Here is an 18,624-nt window from a genome sequence, read left to right as displayed (position 1 = left end):
TGAATGCTCATTGCCACATAACTACCCTATAAACTAGGGCTGTGCAAAGACTCCCCATCCATCCCATGGCTCCAATCCAGAGGGGGGCATCAGGCCGACCCACCCTGGTTCTGCCCGGAAACCATCCATCCTGGCTCAGAGCCACTCCTGAATAAGTTTGGGGCAGGGCTCATGCTTAAATTGAAATGGACTGCCTGCAAGTCGATCCCGACTTATGGCGACCCTATGAATAGGGTTTTCATGGTAAGCGGTATTCAGAGGGGGTTTACCATTGCCTTCCTCTGGGGCTGAGAGGCAGTGACTGGCCCAACGTCATCCAGTGAGCTTCATGGCTGTGTGGAGATTCGAACCCTGGTCTCCCAGGTCATAGTCCTACACCTTAACCACTACACCACACTGGCTCAGGGCTTGTGCTTACTTAGGGTTAAAAAAATGAATTAAACATACAGCGTGCAGGGGAGCAGTGGAAGGAGACATTGTGTCTCCCCGTAACCAAGAGCAGGGACCATTTTTCTTGCATGATGCTGCTTTTCCGAAAGCCTCTTACAAAACAGTACCTGCACCCTGAGAGGATCACTTCTCTGCTCATCAGGCAGGCAGGAGAGCCACAGCTGCCTCTTCTTCCTTCCAGATGCCCTGCCCCCTGCCAGCCCCAGGTCGCTTTGGGTCATTGAATCTGATCCATAGCGATCTGTGGCTGTCAGAACCTGACCCAGCCAAGGCCTGAGAACGTCCAAATGGGCCCTATTTAACTTGGGCCTTGGCTGGAACCAGCGCAGAGCCTTACCGGAAACAAATCAGAATGAATGCTCAATAAAGACTAGCCATAATCTAGCCTCCATGTAACCCTTGTGCAAGCAAATTGGGATAAATGCTCAATAAATAAGTCATTGAGAGGAACCCTAAGTATGAAACCTATAAATAGTCACCTTTGTTTCTCCAGCTTCACTGATAACAGCACTAAATTTTATTATCATTACTAATATTGTTTACAAACTACTTCACATTCAGAAAAATCTCAAAGTGCTATACATTATCTACAAATATAAAAAGCATACACAATATAAAATACAATAAAATAAATCCACCAGAAGACATGAAGGTCAGCGGCAACTGTAGCTGATATCAACATTCTGGAAATACCCAGGTTTTTTTGTTTCAATATTATTGTCTATAAACCACTTCACATACAGAAAAATATTGAAGCAGCATAAATGAAATATATAAAAACATATACAATATAAAATATAATAAAAATAAATCCACCAGAATACACAGTACGCTCTGTGATCCACATAGATCTGGGAGAGATAAAAACATAAGATGGCTCATCTAGCAGCCAGTTTCCATTCCAGTTGGTTATTATAAGAACCTTGTAACATTAACAATTTTGTGCCTGAGTTTGCTTGTTTTTGTCTCCCTCCTCATCCCTTTTTCCTTTTGTGTCATGTCTTTTTAGCTTGCAAGCTTGAGGGCAGGGGCTGTTTTTTCATTATTGTTGCACACTTCCCCCAATCTCTGAGTGGTGAGATTTCTGGGGGTCCCTGTGCTCCTCCAGGGTTTGGTTTCCTTTGGGAAGAAGTTCAGCGAAGACTGCGTGTCTTTATGAAATATGGTTTATTTATTTACACACATTCCAACCTGAGCTCAAGGATGGAGGGGTTCAATGCATCAGCAGTCCAATTTCCATCTTTTTCATCTGGGTTGCAGGAGGCACCCCAAATGCCATGGTGCAAAGAGCCAGTCTCTCTGCCTGCCTGCCTGCTTGCCTCCAGTCCCCAGCAATTCTCTCGACACACTAAAACTACAAGCACAACTTCTGCTAGCTGCCAGGAGTAGGGGGGGGAAGCTCTCCTGCAGAGTTTAAATGACAAAAGGGTCTCCCTGGCCCATTCTCCGTTGCTAGGCAACTGATCGGCCCATTATCTTACCTGGCCAATCTATTTGGTTAACAAAATTCTCATTTGACAAGCAGAGAGTTCCTCATTCCAAGGCACAGGATTCCAAATCAGAGGCTGGAAAGGTGACCCACAGAAATCATCCATCCCAACTCCCATGCTCATAACATTATTATTATTGATGTGTCAGTCACGCTGGGAGTGTTTCTGGATGAAAACTGGGATATTAATGCTTTGAATGAATAAAGAAAACTTTTTCCAAACTATTTTCTGTTAGGCTTCACTGCCATCAGTGGACATTCTGGAATATGGTTTCCCAACATTTCTTCATCACCACTCATGGGGCAGACTTAACTGCCATCAGCACCAACTCACAGGCTGCCATCAAATTAGTGAGGCCTTTGGTAGCTTGCGTTCATCAGACGTAGAGAGTCTCACCCTGCCTTCTCACAACTGGCACAATTCCCTTTCCTTTTGTGCCCCCCCTTTTCCCGTTACCCACTCCCCTTGAAATGCAGGGGTGATATTTTCCCACACTGCAGCCATCAGGAAAATGTGTTCTTGACATTAATAGGAGCATCATCAAATCATTGTAATTATCCATAGTTCTCTGATGTGTCCTGGTAGGAGACGAATGGGAGCAGATAAGTGCAGCTCTAATGAGTGGTCATTTATTCAGAAGCCCATTTTCAAACCATAACCAGCTTTTAATGAATAAAATGTTTTTAAAGAAATTCATGCACATGCACACGCACATGCACGCGCACACACACATATATGTATAGCACTCTCCAGTAATTCTTGCCAAAGCTGCTTTTTTACTTCTGGAAAGACAGATGGCCGTTTTCACATAATGGCAGTTGGATACTTTTCTTCCTTTCTCCCCTTCCTCTTTTTGCTTTCCATATATTTTGACTGATGCTCATGAAACTAGAATTAGTGACACTAATAATGACAAATCAAGGGGCTAATGTTGTTTGACCTTGTTAAAGCATGCTATTACATCTCCATGTTCCCACAGTGTAAATGTGGCTCAGCTTAGACATATGTCTCTCTATCTGTTTATTTTTTATGAATCAGAAATGAATCAGCCATTGATGCGAAGGGACTTCCGTAGCTTTGTTTCATTTGTGCACCGTTTTTCAGAAGAGGCCTGTGGAGAGTGGGAAGAAAGATGCATGTGCTGGCTTTGCGCAAATCAGCAGTTGGATTAAATAGCCGCCTGAGACTCTTGGGTGACTGCAAAATGGTGCTGATGCCCAGGCACTTATTCTGATGCCTAGATCCATTTTTGTCACTGCAGGCGCATGTGGCTTCGGAAGGTAGGAGCACCTTCTGACAGCTTCAATTGGTGCGACAGCTACAGCCATGCCTGGACTGAGATAGTTTAGCTATAGTAGTCCAGGCATTGGTAACCTCTCCAGAATGGATTACTGCAATGTGCTGTATGTGGGGCTTCCCTTGAGGCTGGTCTGGAAGCTGCAACTAGTGCAGAATGGAGCAGCAAGGCTATTGAAAGGAGTGGCCTTTGGCCAGTGCACAACACCTGCACTGAAAGTGCTGCACAGACTGCTGATATGATACCAGGGCAAATGTAAGGTCTTGCTACTGGCATATAAAGCCCTCGCATCATGGGGGTGCTTCCAGGCAACCTGTTTATTGAGCATTCTTCCTGATTAAATGACGTTGGCTAGTTAAGACAAACCTCGAGCCTCCGCACGGGGCGCTAATTGTGGGGTGGAGCACGCCCCAGGCAGTGACAGGAGGGAGGAGTTAGAATCCTCCCATCTATGACCCGGCTCTTGTGAGATCACCCACAATCCTGGGCAGTCTTGCAAGAACAGCCAAGGGGTGGAGTGAGACCCGGGCCGTTAAAGGCCTCAGTCTCCTGAGAGCCGGCCTCTTTCTTCATGTGCCGGCTTTCCCACCACCATCCCTCGGTCTTAGGGCGTCACTGAGCTGTGTTTAACTGGGTTGCTGGTTGACAGGGCCAGATAGGAATTTTTCCTCTCAAAGAATCTGGCCCCATGGTTGAGCAGGTTTTTTCGCCTATCCCTCAGTGGTTCACTGTGCAATTCTTAGGCGTTCACTCACTTCTGTCACAACTTTAGGAGGAAATGGCATTGGGCAGGATCAATCATAAGGGGGACTTCCATAAGGGGGTACATGATGGCCATGCCCCTAGCTCAGGAGGGGCACCACCTCATCCAGCTTACAACCCCTCCCACTGGTTGGTCAGCAGGACCACAGGTGGCTTTGGTTCACACCCCACTTTGGGTCTAAAGCGAGCCAACTCCCAAGGGTAGTTCCCAACTGCTTGTTGGTTGATTCAGCATTCCTCCAGCGTGGGCTGCCGGAATGAAGTGGATTGTTCCCTACTGCCATGCCAACTCTGCTTTACTTGCTCTTATCAATAAAGTTGTGGCCTTACTTCACCCATAAACCTGTGTCTGGCTGTGTTATTCCAGTTGCTAAAGGGGGCGCAACACGCTCCTTCCACACAATGAGCATTCATTCTGATGTGTTTGCAGGTAGGTAAGAGATAATGCATCAAAGAAAGTGTTATCCCACACTTTCCAGTGCACTTTCCCATCACTTTCCAATCTTTTGGAAAAGTGGGTTTGTTGTGCAAGACCTCCCAGTAAATAATTGTGCATCCTGAATTTGCTGGTATGTGATTGAATACTGCCCCAAAATAGTGACAGTCTGGAAGTGCTCCAGGTTACGTCTGAAAATGCCTTATCTTGTATACCACTGCTCACTTACTTTGATCCTTGTGAGAGAGACACTTAGTAGTGCCACACACTGCTGAAGTTCATCTCACGTCCACTGAGATCAGGGCTTTTAGTGCAGTTGCACCTGCTGTTTGGAATGTGCTCTCAGTGACCATAAGGAAGGCACCTACAGTATTGGCATTTAAGTGTCTGTTTAAAATTTACCTGTTCACCCACCCAAGGGATGATCCAGCTGTGCTGATGTAGTAATTTGCTCTATTGATTTATAATGCATTCTGCATTGGTTTTAATGATCAAACCTCTTTATGGATTTTATGAAGTTCACCACTATATTTTTTTTTAATTTTGGCAATACAGAAATGTTTGCAGTTGTTCCTCCGAGGTCTAAATATACATGAAAAAAAGAATGTGAGTGAGAGGAGTAAGTTGGGCTGCAGCTAGTGCCTTTCTAAGGATCAGACATAATGACTGTCCCCTCTGTATCCAAGCATCCAAGTTATGGTGTCGCACAGACTTACTGAAGGAACTCACTAGAAGGGTGGTCCATAGGCTTAGCTTGAATCACAGACACCCCAGAGCATGGCTGGCAGTGGGAGGCACTGCAAGAACCAGGCAAAGGCATATTTCAGGAAGTCTTTGCCGTGCCATCCTATGAGTTCAGTGGCTGGGGTGTAGTCTCCAGGCACTTCTTGAGTGCAACTTTGGTGGTGGCTAGGTTAGTACTTTTATCTGCAGAATAGAATGTGAATAACTCTTGCTCTGTTGTTGGTCAGACTGCGTTAGGTAGGAGTGGGCGGGGCATAGCTCAGCTATACTCCTTGAACCATCTTTGGCATTACAGGTCCAAGTGACCTCTATAGCTAGGTGTGTCTTCTCTCACCTTCAGCTGGAACACAAGGTGCAATCATTCCTGGACCGGGATAGCTTAATCACAATGGTCCATGCATTGGTGACTGTTAAGTTCTTATGTAATATAACAAGATTACTCACTTGGTAGGCCCAAAACAAGAGGGTGTTTACTGCTGAACAGGCGAAAATAAAACTAACTAAGAAACTGAAAGCAACTGGAGACCATGTTTAACTAATTTTTTTGGCCTGGGAGTTGCATTCATCCTCAGCCCACCCTCTAAGGCATACATGCCAGTGGTGAGTGTAACCAAAAGTGGGTTTGGCCACCTCACACATGCAAACACACTCCTGAATGCACCCACACAAGACACACATGGACCCCTCCCCTTCGCTGATCCATGCAGATCAACTGAAAAAAGGGGTTATCACCCCCCTCATCTGGTGATTGATCTGTTCACTGGGGAGGGGGCCATTACCATTCCTATCAGGGTGCTTGGCTTTGCCTGCCCCAAAACTGCCTTTACTTGATTCCCCCATTTTTCTGCAAAATCCAGAATTAGAGGGGACTTGGGGAACTAGAAAAAATAGGTGGTGGTGGAGCAGGCCTCCACACTTGGGGTTTAGTTACCTCCATGTTAAGAACATGAGACCAGCTTTGCTGCATCAGGCCAATGGCCCATCTAGTCCAGCATCCTGTTCTCACAAAGGTGAACCAGATACCCAGAAGCCCCCAAGCAGGACCTGAGTAGAACAGCACTCTCCCCTCCAGAGGTTTCCAGCAGCTTTCTCCAACAGTGGAGGGAGAACATAGCCATCAGGGTTAGTAGACACTGGTAGCTTTATCCTCCATCCATTTGTCTAATCCTCTTTTAAAGCCATGCAAATTGATGGCCATCACTGCCTCTTCTGGGAGCAAATTCCTAGGTGGCTGGAGATGGGAACTAGCACTAAAAGACCTCAAGCTGCTAGGTACAACTGCTAGTCAAAATGGATAATACCAGACAGGAATGGACCAATGTTCAGACCCTCTATCAGTGAGTTTAATATCAGTTCACAGGAGCCTGCCTTTTATAGAATGAGAACCCTGGTCCATCTAGCTCCGTACTATCTAGGCTGTCCAGCAGTGGGGTTTCAGTCCAAACAACTAGAGGGCCACAGGTTCCTTCTCCCTGCTGTACACATTTCAATACTTTTCTTTTCCTCAGTCAGGCTGTTCGTTCTGAAACAACGGATGTCCTTGTCTGCAATAATGAATTGCTGATTTTATGACCAAACATTTTATTTCTATATAGAAGTAAGATTTCCTTCTTCTTTTATTTTTAAGGAATATTTGAAAATCCAGCTTTTCTTGCGGTGATTTCTTGGAAACTTATACAGAAGATTGGAACCAACAGTGCCCACTTTCTATGACTGAAATGCACTCATAGACTGTCATTTAAATTCTGCTCAGCTGCTCCTGTCACTAGAAAGATATTTTTAAGCTGGTTTATTCATATTTGAACACCCCCAGAGTCCCACAATGCATTTCTGCACCCTTCAACACCCTCAGGGCTATTAGGAATTCTCCTCATCCCATTTGTACCCTGTCTGTCTCCCACACACACACACCTACCTTATCTCGTGTACTTTGCACCTCAGCACAGTTATTTAAACTGCTGGCATCTCCTCCCAGCTTTCTCACAGACAAAGCAGTAAGAGTTCACCTTTGGCTGTCTATTTGGAAGCCAAATTGGCAGACCAGGGCTTTCAGATCCGGGTTGGTCAAAACATTGCACAAGGGTGCTGTTCAGCAAGAGCAGAAGGAATTGCTAGGCAACAGGCAGTACACTGGTTCTACTTTATTTTTTAATTAAATTTCTATCCTGCCCTTCCTCCTGAAGAAGCCCAGGACAGCAAACACAAACAAAACAATTTAACAAGGAAAATAATAATAAAAACAGTTAAAAATGTTCCAAGACACAAGTAAAATTTTCTAAAATACAGTTAAAATATTCTAAGACACAGTTAAACATTCTAAGACACAGTAAAAAACATTCATTTGCCAGTGATCTTCAGGTTGCCAAGAACAGTCCTCTTCAGCCATCAATCAATCAATCAATCAATCAATCAACCAATCAACCATTCAACCAACCAACCAACCAACCAACCAACCAACCAACCAACCAACCAACCAACCAACCAACCAACCAATCAATCAATCAATCAATCAATCAATCAATCAATCAATGTCTGGGTAAACAGGAATGTTTTCTCATTCCTCCTGAAAGGTAATAGTAATGGAGACAGATGCACGTCACTTCGAAGGGCATTCCACAAATGGGGAGCCACCATTGAAAAGGCCCTATCATGGATCAGCACCAACCGGGTATTAGGGATTGGAAACCTGTACCCCTCCGGATGTTGTTTGACTGCAACTCCCATCAGCTTCAGGCAGCATGGCCAATGGTCATGGATGATGGGAGTTGCAGTCCAACAACATTGGGAGGGCCACAGATGCCCCAAGGATGTTATTGGATTGTAGGTCCCATTATCCCTGACCACTGGCCATGCGGCCTGAGACTGACAGGAGTCCCAGGCAAAGTATGCTCATCTTTCTTCAGAATGTGTCAGATCTTTCCAAGTCTTATTGCTGAATTCTAATCAAGTCATATGGTGATGGATAAGTGAGTGGGTGGGTGGTGGGTGGGGCAGTTGGAGAGAAGAAAACAGCAGCAAACATGCCTGGCTAAAGCACTTCCTCAGTTCCCAGCTCTCTGCAATTCAGGCTTCTGAGGATGAACAGACACTCTATCATCAACAGGAACTCTTTGTTGTTGTTATGTACCTTCAAGTCGATTATGACTTATGGCGACCCTATGAATCAGTGACCTCCAACAACATCTGTCATGAACCACCCTGTTCAGATCTTATAAATTCAGGTCCATCTCTTGTTTGACCTTCCTCTTTTTCTACTCCCTTCTGTTTTCCCCAGCATTATTGTCTTTTCTAGTGAATCTTGTCTTCTCATTATGTGTCCAAAGTATGATAACCTCCGTTTCATCATTTTAGCTTCTAGTGATAGTTATAGTTTAATTTGTTCTAACACTCAATTATTTGTCTTTTTCACAGTCCATGGTATGCACAAAGCTCTCCTCCAACACCACATTTCAAAGGAGTTGATTTTTCTCTTATCTGCTTTTTTCACTGTCCAACTTTCACATCCATCCATACAGATCGGGAATACTATTGTCTGAATGATCCTGAGTTTGGTGTTCAGTGATACATCTTTGCATTTGAGGACCTTTTCTTGTCCTCTCATAGCTGCCCTCCCCAGTCCTAGCCTTCTTCTGATTTCTTGACTATTGTCTCCTTTTTGGTTAATGACTGTGCTGAGGTATTGACAATCCTTGACAAGTTCAATGTCCTCATTGTCAACTTTAAAGTTACATAAATCTTCTGTTGTCATTACTTTAGTCTTTTTGACGTTCAGCTGTAGTCCTGCTTTTGTGCTTTCCTCTTTAACTTTCATCAGCATTCATTTCAAATCATTACTGGTTTCTGCTAGTAGTATGGCATCATCTGTGTATCTAAATTATTGATATTTCTTTCTCCAGTTTTCACACCTCCTTCATCTTGGTCCAATCCTGCTTTCTCTATGATATGTTCTGCGTACAGATTAAACAAATAGGGTGATGAAATACACCCCTGTCTCACACCCTTTCCAATGGGGAACCAATCGGTTTCTCCATATTCTGTCCTTACAGTAGCCTCTTGTCCAGAGTACAGGTTGCACATCAGGACAATCAGATTTCTTTTAAAGCATTCCATAGTTTTTCATGATCAGTGGTTCTCAACCTTTTTTGCTCCATTCCCCTCTTTCACCATTGTTCAGAATATAATTCCCCCCTTCCCAAGATAGTCTCTCATAGTGTGTTGACGTTTCGCAAGTGACGGTGGTGTTTCTTGTGAGAGCACTTTCTGGTCTTTAAATAATAATTTAATTTTGCAAATGAAAATAATGCTGCATGTTCAAGAATCGATTTTAATCTGTGACATTCAATAAACTCTATTGAATGTCGCAGATTAAATTAAAAACAAACTACAATTTTACAGATTGTACATAATCTACAGGACATCACACTTTGCTGAATAGTGGTCCCAATTCCCCCCCTGGAACCCTAAAATTCCCCCCCGGGGGGGAATTCCCCCCTTGTTGAGAACCCATGATCTACACAGTCAAAGGCTTTGCTGTAATCTATAAAGCACAGAGTGATTTCCTTCTGAAATTCCTTGCTCTGTTCCATTATCCAAAGTATGTTTGTGACAGGGCCGGTTCTAAACGGCTGCCAGGTGGGGCACTGGCCCGATGGCCCCTGGAGCTACAGGGGGTCCCTCAGCCGCCCCTCTGCTTCCCTTCCACGATCCATGCCCCCCCACACCCCCACCTACCTGTCTGCTGTCTTTTACCATTGCCCCTAACAAAGATGGCGGCCGCGGTTTCCCTAAGGTACTGAAGCCCCTGCCGCCATCTTAGTTGATGGCAGAGATGCGCGTGCATAGCACTCATGTGTGCCATCAACAAAGATTGCGGTGGAGGCGTCATTCCTTTAGGGAAACCGCGGCCGCCATCTTCGTTAAGGGCAATGGTAAAAGACAGCAGACAGGTAGGTGGGGGTGTGGGGGGCCGTGTGCGTGCGTGTGCATGTGTGTGCTTGCACACACGCCGGGGGCCAAGGCAAGCTGATGCCCAAGGGCCCCGGGCATTCCTGGAGCCGTCCCTGGTTTGCGATATGATCTTTGGTGCCCCCTTTCTAAATCCAGCTTGGACGTCTGGCATTTCTCGCTCCATATATGGTAAGAGCCTTTGTTGTAGAATCTTGAGCATTACTTTGCTTGCATGGGATAATAAGGCAATAGTTTGATAATTGCTGCATTCCCTGGAATCCCCTTTCTTTGGAATTGGGATATATATTGAATGCTTCCAGTCTGTGGGCCATTGTTTAGTTTTCCATATTTCTTGACTGATTTTTGTCAAAATTTGGACAGATTCGGTCTCAGTTGCTTGTAGCAACTCTATTGGTATGCCATCTGTTCCTGGTTATTTGTTTCTTCCAAGTATTTTAAGAGCAGCTTTTACCTCACATTCTAAAATTTCTGGTTCTTCATCATATGGTTCCTCCGTGAATGAATCTGTTGATGCATGGGGGAAAAAACACACACTTCAGCTGAAATGTTTCCCACAGCAGCTTAAATAAGATCAGTAACAATAAGACAGTCCTTGTGCACAGACTAGGGATGGGCTAGAAGTCTGCCCAATTTGGATTTGGTACCAAATTTTTGTATTAATGCACTTATTCTCAATAGTTGAGGATCAGATTTTAATGAAGTGAATTTCCACAGCTATTTGTGAAAACTGATTTTTTAAATAAAAAATCTGCTCTAAAACATCAATTGTAAGAATAATTTATTGATATTTCCTTTAAAATTGATATTTCCTTCAAAGTAGCAATATTTTAAAAGGAAATATCAATATTTTAATCGATATTACTATTGATGTTTTTTCCAGGTGAGAAAAAAACATGGACTGGTAAAAGCAGCGGCTAGCAGATACAGAACAAAGTCAAATCGATGACGGCCTGTTAGGTTGACAGAATGCTTTCAAACCAGCACCAGCCAATGGATCCCATCCCTAGCACAGACACAACACAGAAGGAGAAAGGGATGATGGATGATGGGGGCTTCTTCCATATGGATGTCTTATTGTATTCATCAGTGCTTTTCATGCATGCAGGATTGTTGTTGAAACCATGTTGCTATCAAAATGCCAGCCTGTACTCCCCCCCATACCCATTTAATCCAGATATATCCTTTCCGGTGAAAACCCCATAAGAATAGAATTAAATTATAGAATTAGTCAAAGAGTAAATTGGGAACTCTGTGGCCCAACTGACCCTTGCCAAAAGTACTGATCAGCTGATTGGTGGTGACTTCAAGCCCGGCTTGGATTGGCTTGGGTCTTCCTTTGCAGCATGTCTTCAATGCAAGCCAAAGGAAAAATGGGGTGCCTGATGTCATGGTGACATCGGGTGATTGATAGATGGGTAGCCACACCCACATCTCAAAGTGGACTGCTGGGGGTGGGGGAACTCAGGATATGCCCTGGCGATGGAAAAAGTTCCCCACGCTTGTTGAGAGTAATACTTCTTCAAACTGCAGGTGGTAATTCACAATGCCTGAATGTCCCTCTCTACCAGAACGTTCTGTGCACCTTGAAGACTAGCTTATTGGGGAGAAGGATAGAACTCTCCTCCTTGATACCTAAGTCTCAAATTGGGAGAGAATATAGTGAATTCAGTCATGCCCATCAGCCTACCACTATAACAGGGATGGAAGGATCTATCAATTTTGGTTCCTTCAGTTTACCATTTGAAATTCAGTTCTCCATGTTTTTGAAACAATTAGTTCTTTTTTAAATCCTCTTGAAAATTTATCAGCATTTTCATGCAAATTTCTCATAATAAACTCATTTTTGTATGCAATTTTGACTAATGTACACATTTTTGCCATCAGTTTCCCCTAATACAATGCATTCTTGTAGATTTTATCAATATATTCCTTTTTATGCACACTTTTCCCTAATATACATATGCATTTTTGTAAACAATGGTTGGTTGGAGAACTGCATTGCAAAGTTCGGACACATGCATATTTCAAAGGATGGCTGTATTTCCATTTATTTATTTATATACCAGCTCTTCCTCCAAGGAGTTCAAGGTGGTATGCATGATGATTCTCATATTGTTTCAGAAAGTGCAAATTTGTTAGGTTTGCTGAAATGCAAACTGAGACAAATTTCTTTCCCTACCTGGCAGTCTGAAGTGATTCAGGGCAACTCTTTTTGCACCTTAGTAAGCTCTAGGCCTGGGAACAGCACCAGCATTTCAGATTGGCAAAATGGACTTGACCGTATTTAACTCTTCCTGCATTTAACTCCTTTAGTGTAAAATTCTAGCTCTCCCCCCTTCTTATTGGAGGTATGTCTCCAGGTGCTCTGGGAATCTATGTCTAGACACCACTCCTGCTTCATGGATCTATTATTTATTTGATACCTCATTATCTGCTGACAAAACCCTTGCTCTGCTGGCTTTTAGGTTACTTCACTGACTTGGCTGTAGTTTCGGATTTCCTATCTGGTTTGCCTTCTGCACCTCCAGCTGCTTTTCCTCTTCTGTGTGTAGTAGACAAAGCTGCCTGATTAAGGTAGTCGCTTGCCTTGATCCCTTCCAAACAAACACATCAGAATGATTGGCTGCAGAGACGGACAGCTTTATCTGGATCACTAGGAATTCACCTAGAATGGCCCCAGTGCCCTATGGCGCCTCTACAAGTCTTCAATATCCAACCCAGACTGAGTTTACCCATAGACAAGAGTGCACCCACATACATTTCCTGATAACGTCAGTTGTCAATGAATTTCAAACATAATAATAATAATAATAAATTTTATTTGTTAGTCGCCTATCTGTTCGACCGAACGAACACTCTAGGCGACTTACATAACATTTTAAAATGCAATATAAAACAACATATTAATCAATCAATCTAACATCATAAAAACAACAATTTATAGATACAAAAAAACTACTCCACCCCAACATTCTTATAAGCCTGCCTGAATAGCCAGGTCTTTAAGGGTCGGCGAAAACTCAACAGGGAGGAGGCATGTCGGAGATCGTAGGGGAGAAAATTCCAGAGGGTGGGGGCCACCACTGAGAACGCTCTCTCTCTGGTCCGCACCAGCCTAGCTGTTTTGACTGGTGGGACCGAGAGAAAATCCTGCGTGGCTGATCTTGTAAGGCAGCCTATTTGGTGATACTGGAGGCAGTCCTTCAGATAAACTGGACCGCAACTGTATAGGGTTTTAAAGGTCAACACCAACACCTTGAATTGGGCTCGGTAGGCCACTGGTAACCAGTGTAGATCTAACAACACTGGAGTGATGTGATCCCGGCGGCGGCTATGCTTAATCAAGCGTGCCACCGCATTCTGTACCAGTTGTAGCTTCTGGACCGTTTTCAAGGGTAACCCCACATACAGCGCATTACAATAGTCCAAGCGAGAGGAGACCAGGGCATGTATTACCCGTGGGAGAAGATGTATAGGAAGGTAGGGCCGCAGCCGTTGTATCAGATGTAATTTATACCAAGCTGCCCGACTCACTGCTGAAACCTGAGCCTCCATGGACAGCTGGGAGTCAAGAATGACCCCGAGGCTGCGGACCTGGTCTTTTAGGGGTAATTTCACCCCATTAAGCACCATGTCGATGTCTCCCAACCTTCCCTTATCACCCACGAGTAGCACCTCAGTCTTATCAGGGTTTAGCTTCAGCCTATTCTCACCTATCCATCCACTTACGGACTCCAGGCACTTGGACATGGTTTTCACAGCCAACTCTGGTGAAGATTTGAATGAGAGATAGAGCTGAGTGTCATCGGCATATTGGTGACACTGCAGCCCAAAACTCCTGATGATAGCCCCCAGCGGCTTCATATAGATGTTAAATAGCATGGGGGAGAGGATAGAACCCTGTGGCACACCACAGTTAAGAGGCCAAGGGTCTGAAACCTCATCCCCCAATGCCACCCGTTGGTATCTACCTGAGAGATAGGAATGGAACCACCATAAAATAGTGCCCCCTATTCCCAATCCCTTCAGGCGATTTAACAAGATACCGTGGTCAACGGTATCAAAAGCCACTGAGAGGTCGAGGAGGACAAGGAAGGTATATTCACCCTTATCCAATGCCCTCCTCATATCATCCACCAGAGCGACCAAGGCTGTTTCAGTTCCATGTCCAGTCCTGAAGCCCGATTGGAATGGATCTAAATAATCTGCTTCATCCAAGTGTGTCTGTAATTGCTTGGCCACCACTCGCTCTATCACCTTGCCCAATAATGGTAAATTAGCGACTGGGCGGAAGTTGTTCAACTCTTGGGGATCCAAGGAGGGTTTTTTCAGGATAGGTTTTATTACCGCCTCCTTGAGGGCTAATGGCACTGCACCCTCTTCCAAGGATGCACTGACCACTGCCTTGATCCCTTCGCCCAGTCTTTCTTTACAGCTCATAATGAGCCAAGAAGGGCAAGGATCCAGCAGACAGGTGGTTGGCTTCACAGTAGAGAGCACCTTGTCCACGTCCTCAGTGAGGACAGGCTGAAACCGATCCCATTGGACTGGAATGCAACTGGCCGACTCTGGCCCACTTCTTGTATCCACGGCGTGCGGAATCATGCTCTTCAGGCGCTCGATTTTATCAGCAAAGTGTCCAGCAAATAAGTCACAGGAGGCTTTAGAATGTTCCATTGGTTCCTGAGCAACCGGACTGACCAGGCTCCGGAACACTTGGAACAGCCTCCTGGGACAGTACTCTGCCGATGCAATAGAGGCAGCGAAGAATTGTCTCTTCGCTGCCTTTGTTGCCACCTGGTAGGCTGCTATTGCTGCTCTAACCAGTGTCCGATCGTCTTCAGAGCAAGATTTCCGCCACCGGCGCTCTAGTCGTCTCACCTCCTGCCTCAGACCTCGCAACCGTGGTGTGTACCATGGTGCTGTCTGAGTCCTATTCAGGGGGAGAGGACATTTCGGAGCCACCCAGTCTACCGCCCTAGCGATTTCCCTATTCCACTCCCCCACCAGGGTTTCAACTGGGTGCCCTTCAGCAAGCTCCAAATCCTCCAGTGCAGTCAGGAATCCTTTAGATTCCATCAGGCGTCTGGGGCGGACCATCCTAATGGGTCCTTGACCCCTGCGGAGGGTGTGTGGCATTGAGAGGTCCATATTCACCAGGTGGTGATCTGACCATGACACGGGGTTAGAATGAATAGCCCCCATTTCCAGAGCACTTACCTCCCCGCCCGAGACAAACACAAGGTCAATGGCATGACCGGCTACATGGGTGGGCCCGGTATTACTAAGGTGCAGTTCCCAAGAAGCCATGGTTTCAATGAAATCCCGAGGTGCCCCCATGAGAACGGCATCAGCATGTACGTTAAAGTCCCCCAGAACCAACAGGTTAGGGGAGAGCAATCGCACAGCCGAGACCATCTCGAGCACCTCGGCCAGGGAGTCTACTGTGCAGTGGGGTGGGCGGTACACTAGTAGAATCCCTAAACTGCCCTTTGGGCCCAACCTCCGGTACATGCCATCAACAAACTTGGTCTCCGGGAGGGGGGGCCTGGTGAAAACCAAGGACCCTCGATATATAACTGCCACACCCCCTCCCCGCCTACCAATCCTCGGTTGTTGTGCATATCGGAAACCAGCCGGACACATGGCCTCAAGTATGGGAGCTGAGGCCTTGTCCAGCCAGGTCTCCGTAATACATACCAGATCTGGGTCCTCATCCAGGATCATATCATGGATGATGGAGGTCTTCTGTACCACAGATCTGGCGTTGCATAACAACAGCCGAAGATTGGATGGAGTCCTGCATCCCCCAGTTATCTTCTGGTCGTGGATAGGCCTGGAACAAGGGATGGGTATGACGTATCTATCCCTTGTTCCCTTAGTTAACACTATTGCATCCATTAGGCCAGTTTACATGTTGCTGCACTCTTAAGAACAATTTCTTTGGATTCCTGTTGAATGCAATGGGACTTACTTCTGTGTAGACATGCATAGGAGTGTGGTGTTAATAAGGCCCCCACATGTACAGAAGCTTCCCTATGCATGTAATGGATACCAGTTTCAACAACCACTACAGGGTCCTGTGGGTGAAGCTAGAGACAAGGACAGTCCAGTGGTGAGGTTCCAGAGTGGGTAGACAAGGATTCAAATAGCCATGGTTTAATTGAACTGGCAGTCATGTTCTGGAGAGGGCAGTATGCTATGCAGACCAGAGGCACTTGGACTGATGAAACAGCAGCAGTTATACAAAACCAGCCAGACCCCTGTTGGTTCATTGTCTGGCTGATGAACCACAGTACCCTCTCTGACCATTACATGAATGGCACAGCAGTTCAGCAAACATTAGACCAATAACTCCCTTGGCCTAAGACTTAGCTGGGGAACCAGTGGGCCTCTTCATGTTGTTGGACTCCAGTTCCCATCAGCTCCAGCCAGCAGTCAGGAATGATGGGAATTGTAGTCTAGCAACCACTGGAGGCCCATAGGTCTCCCACCCTGGTTTAAGGGCTTCCTTGGTGGCAGAAGGAAAAAGGCTCCTGAGCCTTGCTGCCAGAGTCCCTGGTGTGAGTTCCTTGGCACTTTCTGCTCTCAATCATGTCATCAAAGAAAGCTCCATATGGGCATCAGAGCATTTACTCTACCACTTTGGAGCCGTAAACTGCTCCTCTCTTGCTACTAGCAGCCTGCCTCATCTTTCCCCAGTAGTGATGAGTGTGCAGTGGTCACTATACCAGTACCAAGATGGCGGTGTAGGAGGACGCTGTGTTCGGAGCTCTGCAGTTATTTCTTAAACATCTCTTTCTGGGGCTTGTATGGAGAGAAAAAACGCTCTTAACTTGTGGGGTCTGTTGCAGACTTACCAGTGCCTCATCTGCGGAGAAACGCCAGCGAGCCCGGGCGACCTGAGATGGCGTTTGGAGGGAGCAGAGAAAGGTTTGGGCGGCGGTCGAGTCTTCATCAGCTGGGAGCGGGGCGCGGTGGCCGGGGCAGCGGCGGCAGGAGTTGCAGCATTGCGCTTCCTCCTTTGGCCGCTACCTTTCACTGGACCGGGAAACGCCGCCATCACCACCCTCCTTTGGCCCTGCGGAGCTCCAACCAGCCTGCAGTGCCCACCATACAGCCCATCATACGGCCCGCTGGCCTCTCCGTTCAGCCCAGCCAGCCAGCAAGGCCTCGAGGCGGCTGAGCGTCTCTTTTCCCCTTCGCTAGCGTCGCTGTCTGGGGAACCCTCGCCGCCGCCGCCACCGGGCCTCTCCAAGCCGGAGACGGAGGAGGAGGCCGGCGGATGCTCCACGCTGCGGTCGCCCTTAGTACAGCCTCTTGAGCTCGGCACAGAGCAGCCGCCACCAGCAATCCTGGCCTGATGCCAGTGGGTCTACTCTAAGCAGAAGCGGCACCGCCTCCCTTCTGTTGGAGGGCCTTTCGAAGTGATCTCGTGGCGCTGCCGCTTGACTGTGTGGGGGACTGTGCCGTGGCTTGCCCTGCGCCCCCAAGCGGGCTGTCTGCGGTCCGAGAAAACAGACTCGGGACCCCTGGTTTTAGTGGGTCTCTTTGAATAAAACACCTTCTACCTACAGGATAGCAGTTTTGGGGGAGGGGGGCCTGCCTGATTGGTGGATAATAAGGGGGGCATGTGCAGACCGGAGGGGGGTACCGTGGGGGGGGGGAAAGCCATGATATTAAAAGGCTAGGCGGCAGTTCCTGGAAAGGTGCGGGTGGCAGGCCACGCCAGTTTAGGGGAACAAGGGATAGATACATAATATCTATCCCCTGTTCCAGGCCTGTCCATCACCAGAAGACAACTGGGGGATTCAGGACTCCATTCGACCTTCGACTGCTGTTGTGTAATGCCAGGTCTGTGGTACAGAAAACAACGCTCATCCATGATATGATCCTGGATGAGAACGCAGACCTGGTGTGTATTACGGAGACCTGGCTGGATGAGGCCTCAGCTCCTACGCTTGAGGCCATGTGTCCAGCCGGTTTCCAATACGCACAGCAGCCGAGGGTTGGTAGGCGGGGAGGGGGAGTGGCAGTCATCTATTGGGGGTCCTTGGTCTTTGCCAGGCCCCCCCTCCATGAGACCAAGTTTGTTGACTGCATGTACTGGAGGTTGGGCCCAAAGGGCAGTTTAGGGATTCTACTTGTGTACCGCCCACCCTGCAGCACAGCAGACTCCCTGACCGAGGTGCTCGAGGTGGTCTCAGGTGTACAAATGCTCTCCCCCAACCTATTGGTTTTGGGGGACTTCAACGTGCACGCCGAGACCGTCCTCACTGGAGCCCCTCGGGATTTCATGGAAACCATGATTTCCCATGCTCTTGACCTTGTGTTTGTCTCGGGAGGGGAGGGAAGTGCTCTGAAAATGGGGGCTGTTTATTCCAACCCCGTGTCATGGTCAGATCACTACCTGGTGAATATGGACCTCTCAATGCCACACACCCTCCTCAGGGGACAAGGACCTATTCAGATGGTCC

The sequence above is a fragment of the Rhineura floridana genome, chromosome 6 (genome assembly GCF_030035675.1).
Source record: "Rhineura floridana isolate rRhiFlo1 chromosome 6, rRhiFlo1.hap2, whole genome shotgun sequence".
NCBI lineage: Eukaryota > Metazoa > Chordata > Lepidosauria > Squamata > Rhineuridae > Rhineura > Rhineura floridana.
Note: the sequence above shows the minus strand (reverse complement) of the source record.